The 22563-nt window shown below is 45.4% G+C and overlaps 1 protein-coding gene and 1 long non-coding RNA gene across 7 annotated transcripts in view; one reads left to right on the top strand and one right to left on the bottom strand.

Moving 5' to 3' along the window:
• LOC144755537 (uncharacterized) overlaps positions 1 to 2172 on the bottom strand; it is a 338243-nt gene extending 336071 nt beyond the window's left edge. Inside the window, exon 1 of the long non-coding RNA XR_013594929.1 lies at positions 2068 to 2172. This is a non-coding gene — a long non-coding RNA (uncharacterized LOC144755537). The remainder of the gene's footprint in view (positions 1 to 2067) is intronic.
• RASSF5 (Ras association domain family member 5) overlaps positions 1 to 22563 on the top strand; it is a 353379-nt gene that overhangs the window by 277957 nt on the left and 52859 nt on the right. Inside the window, exon 1 of one of the 6 annotated variants that reach the window (XM_078644576.1) lies at positions 2445 to 2524. The exons of the other annotated variants lie outside the window; for them this stretch is intronic. The gene's annotated coding sequence lies outside the window, so the exon portion shown is untranslated. Of the gene's footprint in view, positions 1 to 2444; positions 2525 to 22563 lie in introns of those variants that run through there. 6 annotated transcript variants of the gene reach the window in all.

The raw sequence follows: 22563 nt of genomic DNA, 5'->3' as shown, positions 1-22563 counted from the left end.
AATATACATAAAAAATTACTAACACCTGCCTCCCCAGCCCTTCCTTTAGTTTTGGGGACCTGCAGTAATCGGAACTGTCGCAATTGCAGGCGAGAGAGATGGTTAGTAGTTGTTTTGGCAGCGATGACAGGGCAATGGGTGGTGCAGGCTGCCGTGGTTTCCTGGCCAGGGCCCTTCCACTTATTATTTTATAAATTAAACACTGGTTTAATGTGCTAACACATGCACCGCAAGCACAATAAAGCTAGGTAGGCGACAGAAAGGGTTGTGGTAGTAAAGTAGTCCCTCATGCAGGTCACATAAACACTCAAGGTGACGCTGAAGGACCCGCCAAACAGTGAATAATATTATATGAGATTTATACTCCACTGGTTCGGGCGAAGAAGTAGTTGATAAAGGGCCAGATGTAGGTCACCAAATACGGGTCGGTAACGGCCGATTTCAGCCGTTACCGACCGGTATTTGGTGATTGAGATGTAGGGGGCCTATATTTTACCGAATCTGTAAATTTACCGATTCTGTAAATTTACCGATTCTGTAAATTTACCGAATCGGTAAATCCATATGTAGGTGGCACTGGAAACAGTGCCACAGGCCCCTAAGAATTCGTTATTTACCATGTAATAGTATTGCATGGTAAATAACGAATTCCTGTGTACATGCACATCTGAGGGCATGTATGTGTGCCACATGGCACACAAGCCTGAATATGGGGTGCAACAGGGTGTCAAAGTGATACCCTGTCCCCCTTGTCAATTCAGTAATTTTACCGAATCGGTATTTACCGATTCGGTAATTGCCATAGGTTCCTATGGGCCTCAAGTCCAATAGGAATCAATGGCAATTACCGAATCGGTAAATACCGATTCGGTAATTACCGAATATTCCTGAATCGGTAATTGATTCGGTAAAAATACCTACATCCCGATTGCCAGTTCTTAAATACCGAATCGGTATGATTCGTTATTTAAGAATCGGTAATCTGGGATTACCTACATCTGGCCAAAAGTCTCTTACCAATGGCTGAAACTTGCTGGTAAACAAAAAGCTATTATAGAAATACAGAGCACAGAGTTGGTGGTTAACACTTATGTGGGCTCAAACACCTATAGGGTCAAGTCTGCACAGTCAGTACAAGAGCTATAAAGTGGCCGCACACAGCCATCCTACTGCTTATAATTGTCACTCCTAAAAGCAGAAAACCAGTGGAGGTGCAGTAAGTCAAATGTCCAGGCATGGCTTCCGTCCGAAGAGTATGAAGATGTGACATCATCTCCATCATTGCTTTTTAGGTAACAGCCTACCCCCACTAGAGAAGCAATCAGCATGCATAAAAGATAAAAAAACAAGTAAAGACAGAAATCTGTGTAACTGAAAAGCAAACTCAAGAGTGTAAATCAGAGGTAACTAGAAGGGTTAAACCATTGGTAAATTGAGTATTTTGCTTCTTGGATACAATTGCTTGGCTTGGTGTTCATCTGAGGCAGTAGCCTCAAAGTAGTTTATTTGCCCATGGGCCTGGCAGCATGTGTATATGGGCATGGATGTGATGCACTCTGAAGGTCTATCTGAACCTCAGCTGTGGTATCAGTGTGTATCGAACTCTAGGACTATTTAAATGGATGCCCTCTAAAGACTATAGGTTTTCAGTCCTCTGGCACTCGCGATTTTGTGTTTCAATTTCCAACATGGCTTTAAAATCCATTAGGGCCTATTTACAAGAATACATCTACATATGTAAGTTTACTACAAGTAAATGTGCTTTTACATTTTTCTGTAACATTACTTCTTTTGGCTATTTGTTATTTACGAGTGTAAAGTTACTATTTACAATTGTAAAGTTACTCAAAAGAGTAGACTTACATGTCTCCACCCACTGAAATATGGGATGCAGTAGTAGAAACATCAACTACAAGCATAAAGTTATTACTAGTAGTGACTTTATGGCCCTATTTGACATTATTATTATTAACACTCTCTAAGAGACATGGTTTTAATAAGCGAGTTGTTGGCTATGTTTTTAAACACTCCCGAGACTGAAAGAATATCTTGGTTAAAAGCACTCACCAACTGTAAATTACGCCGCACTCCTGCTCTCCTGCTAGTTCGCCTAATCCCCACTCCACCACGGAGTGTTCCGGTTGTGTGGGGGGAAACGGCGTAAGGAGGCTGGGCACAGTGCACAGGGCAGAGGTCAGGAGGCGGAGCCACTGACTATATGAGTCGCATGGCCCATCACTGAGATGACCATGTGATGCAACCTCAACTGTGACAAAGCGTCACACATCAATAAGACAATCTAAACAGCGACTAAAAAATTCAAAATGATTGTGGAGTAATGAGGCTACTGCCTCGGTATCCAAAAACTCACCACTGTCAGAAGGAATCTGACAGACGAAAACAAGACAGCAGAGTAGACGCGCAGCGACTAGTAAGCACAAGAGAAAACATTCACGCTGCAACAAGACAAGATCGCGCACGCTTTGTTTTGCACATAGCACTTCCTGAGAGACATTTTTAACCAGTGAGTAGTAGATGACTGCTTTTATCCTTTTTAACTGACTTGGAAGGAGAGAGGTTTTCGTTAGGGAACACTCCCTGATAGGCAGTCTTCTAATAAGCGAGTTGTTGGCTATGTTTTTAAATACTCCCCGAGACTGAAAGAATATCTTGGTTAAAAGCACTCACCAACTGTAAATTACGCCGCACTCCTGCTCTCCTGCTAATTTGCCTAATCCCCGGTCCACCCTGGAGTGTTCCGCTTGTGTGGAGGGAAAAGGCGTTAGGAGGCAGGGCAGAGGTCAGGAGGTGGAGCCACTGACTATATGAGTCGCATGGCTGCAAGGACGCACGCAGCCGGCACACCAAAGGCGCGTTTAGGGCAAGCCCGTCCATGCCGGGACCAGGGGCCAGAACCCCTGGACTAAGCTCAAGTCATTTGACATATTCAGAGCACCAGCTAAAATCACTCCAGACGCCTGTCAATGAGTAATGCAAACACCACAATATTCTGACTTCAAGTAGCAATACCTGCACTAACTGCCTGTTCAAACTGCACCACCCAGGGCAGCGCCTGGCTAACAAAGAGATCACTACAGAACTAAAGCTACTTCTTATGAATTGTTGGTCCCTGTCAAAACACTACCTTGAAATTAACATCCTACTCAGTGAACAACAGCCTGAAGCACTGTTCCTGACAGAAACTTGGCTGCACAAAGATGCAGACCCAGATGTGGTGAAAGCACTCCCCCCAGGATACCATCTATTGAGGAAAGACAGGACACTCCGGAAGGGGGGTGGAATGGCTATTATCCTCAAAGACCACTTAAAAGGACGCACCATACCTGATATTATACAAGACTGAGAGCATGGGTTTTGCACTCACCTTCACCCCTACATGCTCACTATCAGGTATTCTACTATACAGACCGTCCGGCCCATGTGGAATGTTCATTGACTCCCTTACTGACACAGCAGGCAATGAGGGCAAACACGGCTGCCATCTTCACTATTCTAGGAGACCTAAATTTACACCTTGAGGACCCTAATAAAGGTGATGCACTCAGCCTCATACAAAATATGCAGGCATTACAACTTAAGCAAAGAGTCACAAGCCCAACTCATAACATAGGCCACATACTAGACCCAGTATTTTCAAATTTAGATAATATCTCAATAAGCAATCCTTCCCCGGTCCCCTGGTCTGACCATTTTTTAATACCAATTATCTGGAAGCTATCAAGGACTTCTGCAAATGACCAGCCCTCAAAGACCTGGGATCGACCATGGTCAAAATTAGAACCCGAAGTCTGGGCTAATACCCTTGAAATCATCAACCCCATAATGACAATTTTAAAGAATGGATCACAACATCCCTCGACGCCACCATTCCATACAAATGGAGCTCAAAGAAACCCACTGAAAAGAGACTCCCATGGTACAAATACGAGAGACCAAGCAAAAATGGAGAGAGCCTGGAGGAGGGACTACAGCCTGGAGAAAAAACATATGTATAGAGAAGCGATAAAAATGTATCAGACAGAAACCAAAAGAGCTCAGGCTCAATACTATGAGGAAAAAATGAATCTGGCAGCCAATGCGCCTAGGAAAATCGACAGAATAGCAAAAAAAAACTATCACTCTGTCCCCAGCCAGAAAGGCCCGCAGAATCAGCCCCCAGGTGTGTAGGGAATTGGCACAGTGTTTTAACACCAAAATCCTTGACATATATAATGCCTTCCTCCTGCCTCGGCAGACGGAAAACTAGTATAAAAGGGGAAAGTGTTAGGGAGGGTTCAAATATTCTGAGCGGCCTCCCAATCCTGCATATGAATACCCTTTCCACACTTTTCACAAAAGTTAAATCGGGATCCCCCTGCGATTCTGCTCCAGTGCGCCTGCTGCATAAGGTAAAGGAGACCACACTACCAGCACTTTTCGAAGTCCTTAACCTATCCTTAACCACCGTGACAGTACCATTGAGCTGGAAACACGCCATGGTTGAAGCACTCTTAAAGAAGCCCAACCTAAATTCAGGAACCTGGAGCAACTACCACCCGGTATCACTACTTCCCCTGTTCAGAAAGATTTTAGAAAAATACGTAAACACCACCCTCAGCAACTACCTTGAAGCCCATGAGATTCTACACACTTCCCAGACAGGTTTCCGTTCCAACCACGGCACAGAAACAGCTCTTATAACAGGGAATCAAGGAAAGTCCTCAACCTGGGAGGCACTCTGGCACTCACCTTACTTGACCTCAGTGCATCATTTGACACTGTAAACCATGGTACTCTACTAGACAGACTCAAAGAGGTGGGAGTGACAGGTAACGCATTCTCCTGGATCGAGTCCTTTCTAGCGGACAGAACATTCCAAGTATTTGAAGGCAATCACACATCAAGGAAGATGCCACTAACCTGTGGGGTTCCACAAGGGCCTTCGCTGAGCCCAACCCTGTTTAACGTGTACCTGAGACCCCTGGCTGAGCTAGTCCTCCCACATGGAGCCCAGATAGAGACAAACGCCGGCGACACCCAACTGGTGGTTGCCCTCAACCACCATGATCGTAGCACAGACAACCTTGAAACATTATTATTATTATTATTAGGAAGCTAATAAAGCGCAATGGTTACTCCAACCGGCGTGTCCCCGGATGTCTGACAAAGGTGGCCATCTGGATGGACCAATCTTACCTCAAACTCAACGGGATAAGACTGAACTAATGATTCTCTGCAAAACAGCAAGTGGGCCCTCTGACATAAAATGGCCGAACTGCCTGGGCACATCCCCTGTACCCAAAGATAGAATAAAGAGCCTAGGAATCTGGCTGGATAGGTCACTTAAACTAGACCACCTAGCGGTACAAGTAGCAGCCACATGCTCTGGTATCCTACGGCAACTAAGGAAAATACTACCACTGCTCCCAGAACAGCACGTAGAACGATGGTACAAGCACGGATACTCCCCCGGCTGTACTATTGTAATGCACTATACTTGGGTACCCCAAACTCCATAATAAGAAAACGTCAAGTGGTACAGAACTGTGAAGCCCGTCTATTATATATCATCCCGAGAAAACAATTGGCTAAGCCAACACTGAAGGCATTACACTGGCTTCCCATCTCTGAACGCATAATGTTTAAATCACTCTGCATCGCACATAAGACCCTCTGGGCTTAGGCCCCAAAATTCACTCCACCCTTTTGTCCTTCCATCGTCCCATGCATAACCTAAGATATGCTAATCTGTTCCTAGCCAAGGTTCCGAGAATCCGGAAAGTAATAACATGGGGAGGTATGTTTTCATACAATGCCTCCATTCTCTGGAACTCACTTCCCCTACAGCTTAGATCCACAACCCACCACTTCTCATTCAGGAAACAACTAAAGACTTGGCTTTTCCAGAATATGCTTTTGGTCGCAACCAGTGCTGGGATGCCTAAGGATAACCATGCGCTACACCAAGAATCAATTTAATAATAATAATAATGTAGAACACAAAGAATTACAATATGAATGTTAGTTTTAAATTAAAATGTCACTACTTTGAATACATAAAAATACAATACAATTATTTTTCTGAAGTTGAAATAAAATAAAAATTTCCCACACACGGTAAACAAAATTACATCAATCAATCAGCACTTTATTTTGCATTTAAAATCAAATGCATAAAAAGTACACACACAAAACAGCAAATATTTCAATAAATTAACGTCAAAGACATACATTCGTAAAAACATTTCCATAAAAACCTGTTAGCAGCATGATTCATTGAAATAATTAATTTATGTTATATCACCATGGGAACTTATTTCTCTGGATTTGTTATACGTAGATACAAATTTAATCATATATGATTGCACATAAAAATGAGGCCATCGCAAAACATACATATGGTGTTTCCAGTTCTAACATAACAGTCAATGCGAGGGTGTACTTACGCAAGCAAAATATCTGCAAAAGTGGAATAATAAATCTTGTTCTCTCCTTTTCATAAAAACAACAGAAAAATAATATATGTACAATTGATTGTTTCACAGGGGCAACATACCAATTGAGTCAAAGAGAACACATTTGCAGAATAGCCCAAAATAAGTGTTATATAACCTAAGCAGAATCTCGTTAGAAAATAGGAATGGCGGTTATTACCAACAAAGGAAAGATATGATGATGGGCCGTGGCGCAAGGACGGTTTATTATTGTATGCAATTACTGTGGGTATATCTTTATTTTCAACCCACCTTTCATGTTCGTATTCTTTTCGAAAACATTTTGTTGAGTGCTCTTTTTGTAGTGTAGCCAAGAAATTTTAGATCCATGATCCAATTTCATAATGTCATTTAGGATTGATTTATTTGTACCACCTTCCATTTCGACAACCAGAGCAACAAAGGGGCCAGTTTGATTGTATCCATAATGTAGGGTGGGCCTAGTTCATTATGAGTAATTGCATTTATGCAGGCCTTTGGTACGGACAATAACCTCTTTGCAAACCCATCCTCTATTTTTGGGACATTAACTATACCCCATATTGCCGCACCGTACGTTGCCATTGAGACTGTTTTTGCACAATAGATTTTAATGATCTCTGGTATTGGTTTATTTCCCAGATTCCTCACAAACCTAAAGATTGCGGCTATACTTTTGTTCATCTAAGTAGCCCTAGAGTTCACCATCATATTCCAGTTTAATCTTGAGTCAAAGACAATACCCAAATATGAAAAATTGTCTGCAATGTCAACTTTTCTATCTTCAGTGGCATAAGTAACTTTCTTTTTACTTTTCCCAACACACATTATAAAGGACTTCGTTCTGTTGACACGTAGATCAAGATTTTTCATAAAAGACACATAATTAGTGTTACAATTTTGTAGGGCTAAATGTGTTCTTGCTAAAAGGACCACGTCCTCTGCGTAGAGCAAAATGGGTAATGGGGTAGCACTAGCTTTCGGAGTGTCAATTACCTTATCTACCAGGTGGTCATATAATTTATTTGTATTCAGTGAAAACAGGTATGGCGCGAGCACCCAGCCCTGTCTTACACCATTTGTAATGTTAAAAGGTCTAGTACATTCACCATGCCTACCATGGTGGACATTTGCAGTAGCACCTTCATATAACTATAGAATAAAACAGATTATTGGTGCCTCCACACCCATTTGCTCCATAATGAGCCACAACTTGCTATGATTGACACAATCAAAAGCGGATGAGATATCCATAAATGCCATAAAAAGGTTCTTTTGCTTGGCCTGTGTATACTTTGCTGCTAAAAGGGCCAAGTTCAGACATTGGTCCACCGTCCCACTGCCTTTCCTGAACCCATACTGTACATCCGCAAGGATCTCATTCTCAGCTTCCCAATCTTCCATTCTATTTAGTAGTAGATGACCCATTATCTTAGCCTTACTATCAATTAGCGCAATTGGGTTTTAATTGGCAGGGTCAGTGCCATCGCCTTTTTTATAAATAGGTACACTTATTGACTGTTTCCAGGATAAATGAGGTCTGATGACGCCAATAGTATTAAACAGTAGGGGGACATAGAAGTCACTGTTATTTAAGAATATGTCGACAGGGCCTGGTGCCTTTAGCGATGTTGCTTGTGCCAATGCGAGTTCTATCTCACCCATAGTAAAGTCTAAAGGCGAGATAACTCTTTGGGTGACCTCCAGTCCATCACTAAAATTTATATTATGCCTTTGGAAGATTTTTGGGAAATGGTTAATCCAAGTCTTTTCATCTATAAACACATCTGTGGAAGGGCTACCTTCCTCTTGTAAGAATGGAAGGTTGATGACTTCCCCGAATGGTTTGGAGTCATTAGCGTAGCCGCTATCCTTCTTTTCTCCCTTTTATAAATACCTCTCAGATTTTTTATTTTATCCCTTGGTCTTGATTTTAGTGCATTACGAAAATTTACCCAGGCTTTTCAGCAGTTTTTATCAAACCATCAGTTGTGTTTGTGTCTTAATGCCCTCTAAGATTGCTGTAAATGCTTTGACTACTTGAGGTTTATTCGTTAAAAGATTTCGACAGGACAGGATCTCATTAAAATCCGTCTGAATTACTCGAGTGAAAAGGAGGTTTTCTTCAATTTTACTCCACTTCAGCGTGTAGCTATTTCGTCCAGCTAAGGTGGGTTCCTGAGTTATAATACTGTTTTTATTTATACAGTTATCTTTCCATGGTAGCATTATAGGGATATTAGTATGGTCACTGAGCTCCGTCATTCTGATGTTTATTTCCACTGAGTTATTCTCATGGCTACTGGATGTTACTATATGATCTGTCACCCAGGTAACCTCCCCTCTATAAAAAGTTGGGAGTGTTCGACCGTTAATATTGACCCTCCGCGACCTGATTTTCAGCTGCCAAACCATTAGTAGGTTATTTACTGCATTACCGTAAGTGGTATGCAAAAAGTGATATTTTCATTCCTCGTGTTTTAGCATTTGCTGGCATAATCTATAATCTTCCTTCCTACACTTCGATATATTAAAATCACCTGCCCATATAAAATAAACTGGTTTAGCTTGTGAGAATATTATGTCCTCTATTGAATCCTCGAGGTCCTTTACAACCTCATACAGGGTTGCAAAGTTGTTATTGTAAAAATGTATTATCATCCAATTTAAGCTGTAGTTACTGTCTAGCAAAATAATATGGAAGAACTGCAATTTTTTAATAAAGTATACCACTTTGAACAAAATAGTATTTGATATACGGGTCAACAAACCCCCTTTTGCGTACCCTTTAATAGATGGGAGGGCCGGCGTATCAAAACATCGATACCCGTTTATAAAAATTGGCTCCACTTCCTATGTCTCTTGAAAGCAGAGGATTTGATGTTTTGACACTATATTATACCACTCATTATTAGCTTTCCTATTCTTGTAACCAGCTATGTTCCAGGAAAGCAGGTTATAATAGATATTGTTTGTTTTGGACTTTTTTGTTGTCGCTAAACTAGGTGTCAAATCCTGAGGACTACAATGCATAGCTACGGTACATGGTTGGGAACTCCCATCCGGCCTTTCCTCGATTGCGAGCGAGTTTTCCTTTACAGGGTTATACAGGGGTACTTCATACCTATTACAATCTTCACCTTCAGGACCATCAGGACCAGTATGAGATAGAGCAACTTATTTTGTAATAAAAATGATTAAAAGTGATTATAAAATGAATTTAAGAGCAATGTAATTATTTTTAACAAATATTAGTGTTACATTAATGCAGTGAGGTGAAGATCCCCATATAGAAAGATAGGAGAGGTGGAGGTGTAGATTTCCACACACACTGGTCATGTTCACACTATATAAAACTTTATAAATAAATCGGTTTGAGAACAGCATTTTGCAGTGCGTTTGTAGTTCTATTGTAATACTACTAATGTACTACGCAATGCATTTCGTGATTGGGCCCCACATTGTCCAAGAAGATAAGTGAAGATCACATGGAAACAGTGCAGAGTGCATAGAACAAGAGTTATATGCTGAAAGCAAGATAATCATCTGAGCTGATGAATTCTGCACTAGTTGGAGTGTCCTTGTAAGCTCTGTAGCTAGGGCATTCTTGTCACCTAGACATGTTGACTACATACGTGAATATTGATGCCGGGTTTGTAGGTATCATTGTAAGTCTAAACCCATAAGCCACGAGTGAGTGTTTTTTCAGATGTAAAATAGTCTCTCCTGTATTCCAAAGAAGCACTTCCTCGAAGCCTCAACGATACATCAAATAGCCAGCAGTACGGTGGGAAAGTAAATCTCCTCCAAGTGGGGCTGAATCCCACTCTATGCATATTTTGGAGCATTGGTAACAGTGTGTCATTCAGACAGCTATGCTGTCAAGTCAGACCAGAAAAGATGCCAGCAAGAACTGACCAGCTTCAGTAGTGCCTTTTACTTTGGATGGAAAGCATGAGTTTCCTGTAATACACAAGTGATATGTTACTTGGTTACTTTAGGCAGTATTGCAGAGCATTTTACAAATGCAAAATACAGGGCAGATTCAGGTGCTGCCTTTTTTTCATGCTGTTGGACTTGGCCCTTCTGGCAGGATCACCCCTGAACTTTTTGCTTCTAATTGTGACCTGGTGTTAGTGATTTTTGGTTTCTGCGCACTTTACCACTGTGTCCCAGGGTAAAGTGCGTACGTGTGGTAAGGTTGGCCTGCCCTCCCATAGGAATGCATGGGGAATGTATGTGTCCCTGGTAGTTCCTGATGCGTGGGGAGTGCAGGTGCGAGTTTGGTATGTGCGGACTCGTGTGATTAAATGCTGCGCGATGATGTGTGCGGCGTTATTGTGTCTAGTGTGGAAGTGCCACTTCTAGAAGTTGGTGTGCCTGTGCAGTGAATGTGCTGGCTTGTGATTGGCTGTAGCTGGCTGGTGAGCCTGGCTCCAGGAGTCAGGATGGGTCTGCCCCGGTGGTGAATGGGAGATCTGCATGAGTGATGTGGAGGAGGAGTGCACCTGGGACCTGAATAGGGCTGGGCTTTCCCCACACAATGCTGGCTCCGCCCTCTGTGGTGAGTCTGATGTCCCTGACCCATCCTGTGAATAGGCAGAGGGGCTGAGCAAAACAAAGTGCTCAGGAACCAGTTGTATCTGGTTCGCCCCTTGCCTGCAGCTTTAGACAAAGGAAAGGAATTGTGTGTATAAAAAGAGGCTGTGACCTCTTGTAAAATGTTCTTGTTTGCCGACTTGAAACAACCAGGGGCGTGCTGCTGCTGGGGCCCAGGGGAAGGCTTGCCTCCCTGGGCCCTGCCCAGCCCCTGGATACCTGGAGGAATTTCCATTTCTGGGAGCTGCTGTGCTCCACCTTTTATGTCCTGGACCTCTGGGACCCATTTCCTCCTTTTTGGATGTTGCCAAGGCTTATTACAGCCGTCCTGCGCCTCATTTTGGGGATGAGGCACTTTGATTTCACCTCCCTGGGAAAGGGAGAGCTTGGGGGCTGAGCAGCACGCGCTGCAGCCCTCCCCGAGGGGATCCCCCTCGTAGAGATTCCCCCTTCCTCTTTGTGCCCTTGCAGGTGCCCACCCTGCATTCTGCCAGTCTATCTGCTTTATTTTGATTTACGGGTACCACCCTGTTTATATGCACCTTAGCGGGTGCCCACCCCTCATTTGGCCCCTATTAAATCACTGCCGTGGCCCTCGCGCCGCAAGATAGGAAGTCCCGCCCGCCGCCGCGCGCTGATTGGAGGCTGCGCGGAAGGAGATGGCAGCCCGGAGCCTCGAGGGCTCTTCACAAAGTCTCGGTCCCGAGATGGGGGACCGGGTGAAGACCGGCACCTTACAACAGCGGGGCTCTCATGAGGAGAGAGCCCCGCGAGTGTCGCCGCATAGCTGCCCCCGCCGCCAGTGAAGGGAGAGCCCCGGAGACAGCATCCCGCCTTCGCCCCCACCGGTGAGTTATGTGAGGAGTCGGGTGGGGAGAGGCAGACGCCGAGCGGCCCCGTCTAGTAGCGGGCCGCTCCACCGAATCAGGGGCGCATTTAGGGCAGCCCCGGATGGCAGCAGGCCGCCCCAACGTTTTTGATGATTTCCCCGAGCCTCGGCCCACATGTTTTTGCCCACAGTATCTGTTCTATGAGCCTAGATGGCTCCAACCGGGGGCATATTGGTTTTCTGAGCCTAGAGGGCTCTAGCGTTTGGGAATATTGTTTCAGAGCCTAGAGGGCTCTAGCGTTTGGGAATAGAGCCTAGAGGGCTCCAACGTTTGGCGTATTATTTGTTCCTAGAGCCTAGAAGGCTCCAAAGTGCGCAGTATGTGTTCCAGAGCCCTAGGGCTCCAACCCTTTTGCGCAGACTTTGTCCTGGGGGCCAGTGAGGGCCCACGTCGCAGTTCTTGATCCCCAGCTGCCCAGCAAGTAGTGGGCAGCTGCACCATTTAGGTTTTGCTTCTTAGGGGACATGTACTTTGGACTCAGGAGGGCGTCGCACTCCTTCATCCCTAACCTTGGCCTTCCCACAGCTGCGCAGCACTTAGTGCCAGCTGCAGCGTTTAGGCCCTGTTCTGTCCCTGTCCTCAGCTGCCCAGCAAGTAGTGGGCAGCTGCTACGTTTAGGTATTGGCGCAGTAGCGCAACCTGGACTTTGATGTGAGTTATGTGCTAGATGTGATTTATGCGCTAAATGTGATTTATGTGCTTCTTCGAGTGCTAGGAAATGTACTATGTGTAGAATGTTTTGCGCACCCTGTTCTGACACCGCTGAATGTGTTTTATGCATCATGTGTTTTACCTACACCGCTGAATGTGTTTTATGCGTCATGTGTCTTACCTACACCGCTGAATGTGTTTTATGCATCATGTGTTTTACCTACACCGCTGAATGTGTTTTATGCGTCATGTGTCTTACCTACACCTCTGAATGTGTTTTATGCATCATGTGTTTTACCTACATCGCTGAATGTGTTTTATGCGTCATGTGTCTTACCTACACTGCTGAATGTGTTTTATGCATCATGTGTTTTACCTACACCGCTGAATGTTTTTTTTGCATCATGTGTTTTACCTACACCGCTGAATGTGTTTTATGCGTCATGTGTCTTACCTACACCGCTGAATGTGTTTTATGCATCATGTGTTTTACCTACACCGCTGAATGTGTTTTATGCGTCAGGTGTTTTACCTACACCGATGAATGTGTTTTATGCGTCAGGTGTCTTACCTACACCGCTGAACGTGTTTTATGCGTCATGTGTCTTACCTACACTGCTGAATGTGTTTTTATGCATCATGTGTCTTACCCACACCGCTGAATGTGTTTTTATGCATCATGTGTCTTACCTACACCTCTGAATGTGTTTTTATGATTCATGTGCAAAGCTTCTAGCCTACACCTCTGAATGGGTTTTCATGCCTCATGTGTAAAGCTTCTAGCCTATAACTCTGAATGTGTTTTTATGCATCATATGTGAAGCTCTGCTTGTTCTATGTTCTAAGAGCTAGTTCTACCAAGTGCTTATTCCGGACAGTGGTCCATGTGGCCCTGTCCTATATGTACATAATCCCCTGTAAATTTTGCCCATGCCAGTGGCACAGTGTAAATTGTGTGTTACTTATCTAATGTGTTTGGTATAATACAAAGGCTATTTTCATATCTCCTTGGGTGGAGTTCCTTTTGTGGGGGTCCTGGGATGTTGTTGCTAGGGGTGCGTGCGAAAATGCTTTACACATTGCCTCCGAGATAAGCCTGACTGCTCGTGCCAAGCCACCACGGGGGTAAACAGGGGTTATCTTTGGCAGGAGACTTCCTTGCCCTGACTAGAGTGGTGGTTTCTGCCTGGCTTTGGCGCAAGCCTCAGAAATGGGATTTCTGGTTGACTAACACATGCCATTTGGGGGCGTGTGATATTTTTATGTAACTCAGGGCCTAGTTTAACCCCTTCCACGCTCATGACGAGCTGGGCTCGTCATGCAGTAGCCTCCTCGCACGCTCATGACGAGCCCAGCTCGTCATGAACCTATGAGGATCACGAAATCCCAGCACAGCAGGGGAATTCCCATAGCATCCAAGAGGTTAAGACAGAGAGACTAAGACTTAGTCAGAAGGTGCAGAAGGGACTGTTGCTCTTTATGTTGTACGGAACCTGCTGTTTGTGTGAGGGAAGCACATGCTTCTGCCTGTGCTGTTCCTATTCTCTGTAAAAAGAAGTGTGAACTGTTCCTGTTTCTTCTGTATCTCTTATGTGCTTGTAATGGGAAGTTAAACTTTTACAACTCTAGATCTCACTAGAGGAATGCTAACTCAATTGATGGCTACCAGCGGCAGCTCCTCCAATATGGCGGAGTACCGTCGCCCCACCGTCAGCAGCTGCAAAAGTGGAAAAATAAAATAATGATAGCCCAGGTTTATTATCATTTTATTTTCTCACCTGGGCAAGTCTTGGGGGCAGGGCCATTACGGGGCAGTCACAGACTGGAAATGGTGGGCACTGTTGTCCGTGCGTATGTGGGCTTAGCGGGCCGTCTCAGTATGGTCAAGCCGACATGCGAATTGAAGCTGTCTCCAACCCGAGCTGCATTACCAGGTTGGAGACAGCAGGCACAGGCTCGTAGTTTTGCTGGGAGCACAGATCGAGGGCGTTCAGGCCAATCCTGATGCTGCTCTCAAGCTGTTAGCCACATGAGAGCAACGGTTCCAGCGGAAAGTTATGCTAGTCTATAATAATAATATTGTGCACAATCGGATTGTAGTGATGGAGCAGATTCTTCAATTGAATTGAAACAACTGCAGGACCAATCGCGCCTCGGGAAAGGTATTACTCTGTGGGGTAATACCAAAAGTTAGCGATAGTCCAACTCTTTTCCAAATCCATAATTAAGCTCCGATTATTGTACACAGCAACTGGAATTGTTACCAAGTCACTCTTTGGTCGTCTTTAAAAATTGTGGAAACCAAGTTGTATAGTTACATCTCTTTTCACTGTCTGTTTTATGGGCCCATTTCAGTTGGGGACAAATAAGCACCATTGTGTTTTTTAGGTCTCGCCTGACCCAGCCCATGCGCTGGTCTAGCGAGACAATTAGTGAGGGCTCAAAAAATGCTACCATGGGCAGCCTGGCCAGCCTAGAGCTACAGTGCATGTGCACGGGCGCACGCTTAGGAGCCGAGGCGCCAAATGGCAAACTTCGCCATACTCATTAAGCACCCGAGATGACATTCGCCCGCGATCATTTTAGCAGCGCCCCTTTGATGTTCTCGTTCAAAGAACATCAAACATCAAAGAACATGTTGTTGTGTTAATGCTTTGCTGCGCCCGTTTGACTTACAATGTGCTTTCTCTTTCCAAAAACTCGATGTTTGTGTTTTGGGTCCTTTATTTTGAGATGGTTTTAGTATTACTGTCACACACACAACCACAACCACACACACAACCACAACCACAACCACACGCACAACCACGCACACAACCACACACACACAACCATACCACATGCATACAACCACACACACATACAACCACACACACACATACAACCACACACACACAACCACACACATACACACAACCACACAAAGCCACAGCCACACACAACCACACACACACAACCACACAAACACACACAACCACACACATACACAACCACACGCACAACTATACACACACAACCACACACACACACACACAACCACACACACACTCAACCACTCACACACTCAACCACTCACACACAACCACACACACAACCACAAACACAACCCCTCACACAACCACACACAACCACACACACAACCACACACACACAACCCCACACACAACCACACACACACAACCCCACATATACAACCACACACACAGCCACACACAACAACCACACAACCACACACACGACCACACACAACCCCACACACACAACCCCACAAACACAACCAAACACACACAACCACACGCACAACCACACACACACACAACCACACACAGCTGCACACACACAACTGCACACACACACACAGCCACACACAACCACACACAACCCCACACACACAACCCCACACACACAACACACACAACCACACACACACAACCACACGAACAACCACACACACAACCACACACAACCTCACACACACAACCACACACACCCAGCCACACAACCACAACCGCACACACACACAACCACACACACATAAACACACACAACCACATGCACAACCACACACACACAACTACACACAACCACAACCACACACACAACCACACACAAATACACATAACCACACACACACACAACCCCAAGCACCCAAACAACAACACAACCACACACATACAACCGCACACAACCACACACACAATACACAGACACACACATGCACGCACGCACACACACAACCAGACACACACACAACCACGACCCCACACACACAACCACAACCACACATACACCCACACATAACACCACACATACAACTACACACACAACCACACACACACACAACCATAACCACGCGTACAACCACACATATAACCCCACACACAACCCCACACACAACCACACATACACACAACCACACACACACAGCCACAAACACACAGCCACACAACCACACACACAACCACACACACAACCACACACAACCACACATACAACCACAACCACACACACAACCACACAAACCCAAAACCACACACACACAACCACAACCACTCACACAACCACAACCGCACACACACACACAACCACACACAACCACACACACAACCACAGCCACGCACACAACCACAACCACACACACAACCACACACACAACCACACACACAACCACACACAACCACACACACAACCACACACACACAACCACACACACGCAACCACACACACAACCACACACCCACACAAACACAACTACACACACAACCACAACCACACACACAACCACACCCACACATACAATCACACATACAACCACACATACAACCACACAAAACCACACACACAACCACACCCACCCAACCACACACACAACCCCACACACAACCACACACGCACAACCACCCACACAACCACAACACACACAACCACACACACAACCACACACTACCACACAACCACACACACACAACCACAACCACAAACAATAACCACACACACACAACCACAACCACACACACAACCACACGCACAACCACACGCACAACCACACACAAACACACACACAACCACCACACACACAACCACCACACACACAACCACATACACAACCACACACACACACAACCACACACACACACACAACTACACTGTCAGCGCACACTTTCACCAGGTGCACACACACAACCACAAACAAGAACCACACACACACACACAACCACAACCACACACACAACCACACGCACAACCACACACAAACACACACACAAACACACACACAACCACCACACACACAACCACATACACAACCACACACAACCACACACACACACAACCACACACACACAACCACACTGTCAGCGCACACTCTCACCAGGCACAGACACCATCAGTCGTCTGTGCATGCCTTCACCGGGCACAAACACCATCAGCCGTCAGTGCACACTTCCACCAGGCACACACCACCAGCTGTCAGTGCACGCTTTCACCAGGCACACACACACACACCACCAGACGTCAGTGCACGCTTTCACCAGGCACACACACACACCACCAGCCATCAGTGCACACTTTCACCAGGCACACACACCACCAGCCGTCAGTGCACGCTTCCACCAGGCACACACACCACCAGCCGGCAGTGCACACTTCCACCACGCACACATCTACCAGCCATCAGTGCACGCTTCCACCGAGAACACACACCACCAGCCGCACCACCCACTCACCGGACATACACACCACCAGCCGTCAGTGCACGCTTCTACCAGGCACACACCACCAGCTGTCAGTGCACGCGTTCACCAGGCACACACACACCACCAGCCGTCAGTGCACGCTTTCACCAGGCACACACACACACCACCAGCCATCAGTTTACGCTTTCACCAGGCACACACCCCATCAGTCGTCAGTGCACGTTTCCACCAGGCACACACACCACCAGCCATCAGTGCACACATCAATTGTTAACGCATCCACAATTAACTTTTGTAGCAATCGCAGTATGCGCACTTTACTTTTAAACACATTCATCTAAAACGCAGCATGCCACCATTGCTACAAAAATAAATACACATTTTTTTGGCCTACAACTTATAGACTTTTGTTGCAATTGGTGTTGCAATATTTAGCAATGCCAATAGCTCAAATGTAATTAATGTGAGACCTATTGCATTGCAAATGCTTGTTTGGTTTGTGTATATATCATTTTGAACGTTACAATTCTGATAAAAAGAATCAATGTTAATTCAAAGTCTGCAAGGCCTTCTTTCTGACATCACCATAACCTGTTTTGTGATTGCGACTGTGCACAATATTATTATTATAGACTAGCCTAACTTTCCGCTGGAACCGTTGTTTCTGTTACATATGACACACCCTGGTTCCTAGTGAGTAGGGTCCCCTTTGTCTTTGTTCTCAACAACATGAGTGCAGCGACAGGATTGGCCACAGCGAATCATGAGAGCCTGTGCTTATGAGGAGCAGAAGGGCGGCGATGCTGCAGATAAGTTATTTTTTATTCGTTTTTTGTTGTTTTATTGTTGTTATTTGTCCCCCCCTTGCCACTCAGCCCTGACACCAGCCGCTATTAATGGCTACGTTTCCAGAATGCGAGGGAAGCTTGCTCTTTCGCAACTCATGCACACAGGCAGCTGGATGCTCACAATCACTTGGGCACCTATGCCGAGGTTGTTGCAAGTAAAGCATGGCAGGTGGCATGAGTTATGGCGTCCGTTTTGTGGGCTACTAACCATAACTGGCAAAGTTCAGTAGTTTTACACATTTCAGCCAGAACAATAACACCGTTTTTCAGTGAATTTAAATATGAGGGAAGCTTGCCCTGCTGAAGCCTTCTGAGTGAGTCAGTGTTACACTGCTTCTTCTCGTGCTGTGTGTGAAGATTGAGCTGCCAGTGATGCGCTTTATCATTAGATTCCCGGCGCCTGTCACCACCCCTCCATCACCTTTCACTGTTGAGCACAAACATTCCTCATTGCCTAAAAGAGGGAACGTATTCATGCTCTCGGTTTGACCTTTTCTACTGGCATGCTCTCTGCTATGGATCTGTGGAAGGCGCTGACTGCCAGCAAGTTAGGCGCTCTCCCCCAGTCTCAGCAGCACATGATCAATAAAGGGAATCAAAGCAGGATAAATGGTCCTGGCCAGTTAGGGCTCTTAGCGGGGCTCGAGCCTCCTACAGCCAAGCTCGTGCTGCTCAGATTGATGGCACTGATTGATTGGCGGTCCCCTAGGCCCATTGATTGATTAGCGACTGCTGAGACCTCACTGTACTGATGGAAGACAACAGGGATACTGATGTTTCCTCATATCTCGAATTCTGTGTTTTAACTTCATACCCTTCAAACCTGACGAGAGACATTATTTACCTTGAAAAATAGCGTATTTCTCAAATAATAAAACACAGAATCATTTTAGTTTTCAATCGCCCCTTTCTATATTCTTAACATTAAATGACCGACATACAATGTTGCAATACAACCAGATTGCCCCTCCTTAATCTTTCATTAGATTTTTGAAAAATCAGACTGGTCACTATGAAAATAGAGTTGAAGAAAGTTCATCACCTCATTCTTTGATGTTCAGTAAATAGACAAAACAGTTTGGGCCTTGAATTTACAGATAAATTGCCTTCTTTGCTGTCCAGCGCTTTAAGGGGCATATTTACAAAGAAAGTGGCAGAGCGTGTGGTTAAGTCTAATAGCCTGTTAAAACCTGAGTCGGGTCGGGGACAATCGATATTTGCCCGGCGGTATTGCCTCTGTGACCCTCTAGTTATTTAATCAATGAAGAGGCAGGCGCTGGAGACTGGAAAGCAGGAAACAAGGTTTTTATTCTCTCCGGAGGAGAACACAACAAAACCGGCAGAAGGTATCGTTCTGAGGTGCTCTGGATACATTTCTGAGGCCTGGCCTCTTATACACTGTTTTATGACTTTATTGTAGATTACACATTCATGTTAAAGCTTTGATGTATGGAAAAGACATTCCCGGAACTCCCCTTTGGGCCCGTTCCCACACATTTACAGTTGAAGTCCCCACCCTAGTCACAACAGGTGATGAGTATCACGCAGCTGGATATTCCGCCGATTCACGGAATGTGGGGGGTTTGATCGGATCTCATGGAGTGGGGGCTTTGATCAACCCGGGGATCCTTTGATGGGGGAAACTTTCTATTGTACGGGGAGGGGCAAGGAATGGTATCGGCAGAGCTGGGTGTCGGCCTGGGAACGGGGAAGACAAAACGGGCACACGGGGAAGAAGGGGGTTTGCATCTAAGGGCCGGAGATCATGAAAGGGAAGCAGGGGGGTGTCGCGCTGGGAACAGGATGAGGGCCTGGGGCAGAGCAGCGCCGAAGAGGGGTTTATGACTCAAGGCAGGTGCAAGCAGGGGGTGGTCAGCGTGCAGGCTTAGTGAAGGCGAAGGGCTATGTCAGGGGCCAGCGGCATGCAAAAGGGTTCGTTCTGATCGGGGCATCTAAAAAAAATGGCGGGCGCGCACGACAAAAGTGTGGCATCAGGGGAAGAGGCAAGATGGCGCAGATAATGTTCACCAAAACGTACTAATTTTCAACAGTCCTCCCTTTAACATATTCAAGACATCTTGCTGGCTCATTTTCTACTCGGTTCTATTGTGGTGGGCATGAGAAAGAAAACGGTAGGAACCCTAGATGAAAAGAGTTGTAAACAATACATTTTAACATTTCTAGTTTTTAGGAGGTGAGCCTATTTGATAAACTTTGATCAATTCGTTTAGCAGGAAAGTCATAGGAATGTAATACAAAAACGATTCTGTAGCGAGAGCAGCAAGTATATTTCATACTGGCAGGTTATTACATATATATCAGGTTCGGGTTGGAGCATGATCAATACAATGGCGGCTGGGAGAGAAATGAGGTCTAGCAGAAACGGCGATTGGGGATGTCAAATGTTCGAAGTTTAACGAGTTCTCATCATTCTTTGTTGCCTTTCGTTGGCGCTGTTGAGCACCGGCGGTGGAGCTACAAGTCCAGCTCTGTTCTAAGTTCTGCGTTGCAGGGCACGACCCTTTCCTCGCGTTTCTGGTCGGAAAGGTCCTTTTCGCCCTGTGTCCTTTGAGGTGATTGTCAGAAAGTTCAGATGGAAGAAGAGCGTACAAAACAGTCCATAGGGTAGGTCAGAGGAAAAGGGGGATGGAGCAAGGCCAAATTAGGAACAAACTAGGGGAACGAGAGACTTCAAATAGGCGGGCGTGTGACCGAATTCAGAGAGCGGGGACTTGTCGACAAACACTGGACATCGAGCAGGGGCATCAGGTCGACCCTTTCTTCTCATGTTGTCGAAAACAGTGCCTCGTCCTGCAGCTCTTTTCTGTCGTGGTCTCGCCTTGGCTAATGTCGCAGGTGTTCCTTAGTCTGCAGTCAGGCCTCGTGCTCCCACATCCGGTCCTTCTCTCCTCCAACAGCAGTACCCTTAAACAAGTTTGAAAAGACAGTCTTTAGAGAATTTGCAGATGAAGATAATCAAAAAGTCTATTTCTCTCCCAGCTCCAGGCAAAGAATGAAAATGCCCGTTATATTAGTGTTCACAACTGGCATATGAATGACCGGTGACGGGCCTGTTGGATTTACTATGACTTTCCTTTACAATTATTTATTACAGTCACGACAGTTCATCTGATGGTGACCCACCTTCGTGAGACGAACCTGGCAAAGATATGCCGTTCTCTAGAGTTTTACATTTACAAAGGGTACTGTGAGTCGTCAACATGGTACTACACAGGTATTTTGCTGAGAGACGATCATGGCTAAACATTTCCTTTCTATCGATGCATCCTGCTTTTCAACTACTACGGGGTTTATTTCGATGATTTCTTTACCTTGGACTAGTCTGTTAACCTTGTAAAACATCATTCTGGACCCTACGTAACCTTTTACAGCCCGATTACTTAATTAGGAAGGACAGGGGTTTTATGGGAAACAACCAGGGACATAGGAAACTTGTGGTAAGGGCATAAATCGACCCATCTCTCACAACCGGAAATGAGGGGTAGTTTCATAATTCCAGTTTTTGGGCGGCTGATACAGGGGAGGTAACAGGGGTGATCATTTTTCCGGTTTGGGTATTGCGACAATTCGGGGAGGGGAGGGTCGCGTATTCTGAGGTCCTTGTTTTATACCATAGGAGCCGTTGACATGTAGTTCCCTTATTTCGGGTCAGATTAGGGAACCTCTGTCGTCTTACCTGTCCTTTCCCTTACGGCCCAACCTCGGTTCATTGACTTCTAGCGGAAAAGGAGAGGTAATGACGCGGCCTCAGGGTGATTGTATTAAAGACAAGTTTTTGTGCAAATACTGACGGTATTTGAAGCCAATTAGGTGGTGTGCTAGGGGTGGCAGTCTGCCAATTTCGGGGCTAATCACTCGGAAGAGTGGGAGTGCAAAAATAGAGGGA

This window comes from Lissotriton helveticus, chromosome 5_1 (genome assembly GCF_964261635.1).
Source record: "Lissotriton helveticus chromosome 5_1, aLisHel1.1, whole genome shotgun sequence".
NCBI classification, from domain to species: Eukaryota; Metazoa; Chordata; class Amphibia; order Caudata; family Salamandridae; genus Lissotriton; species Lissotriton helveticus.
This window is presented reverse-complemented; position numbering and strand designations above follow the sequence as displayed.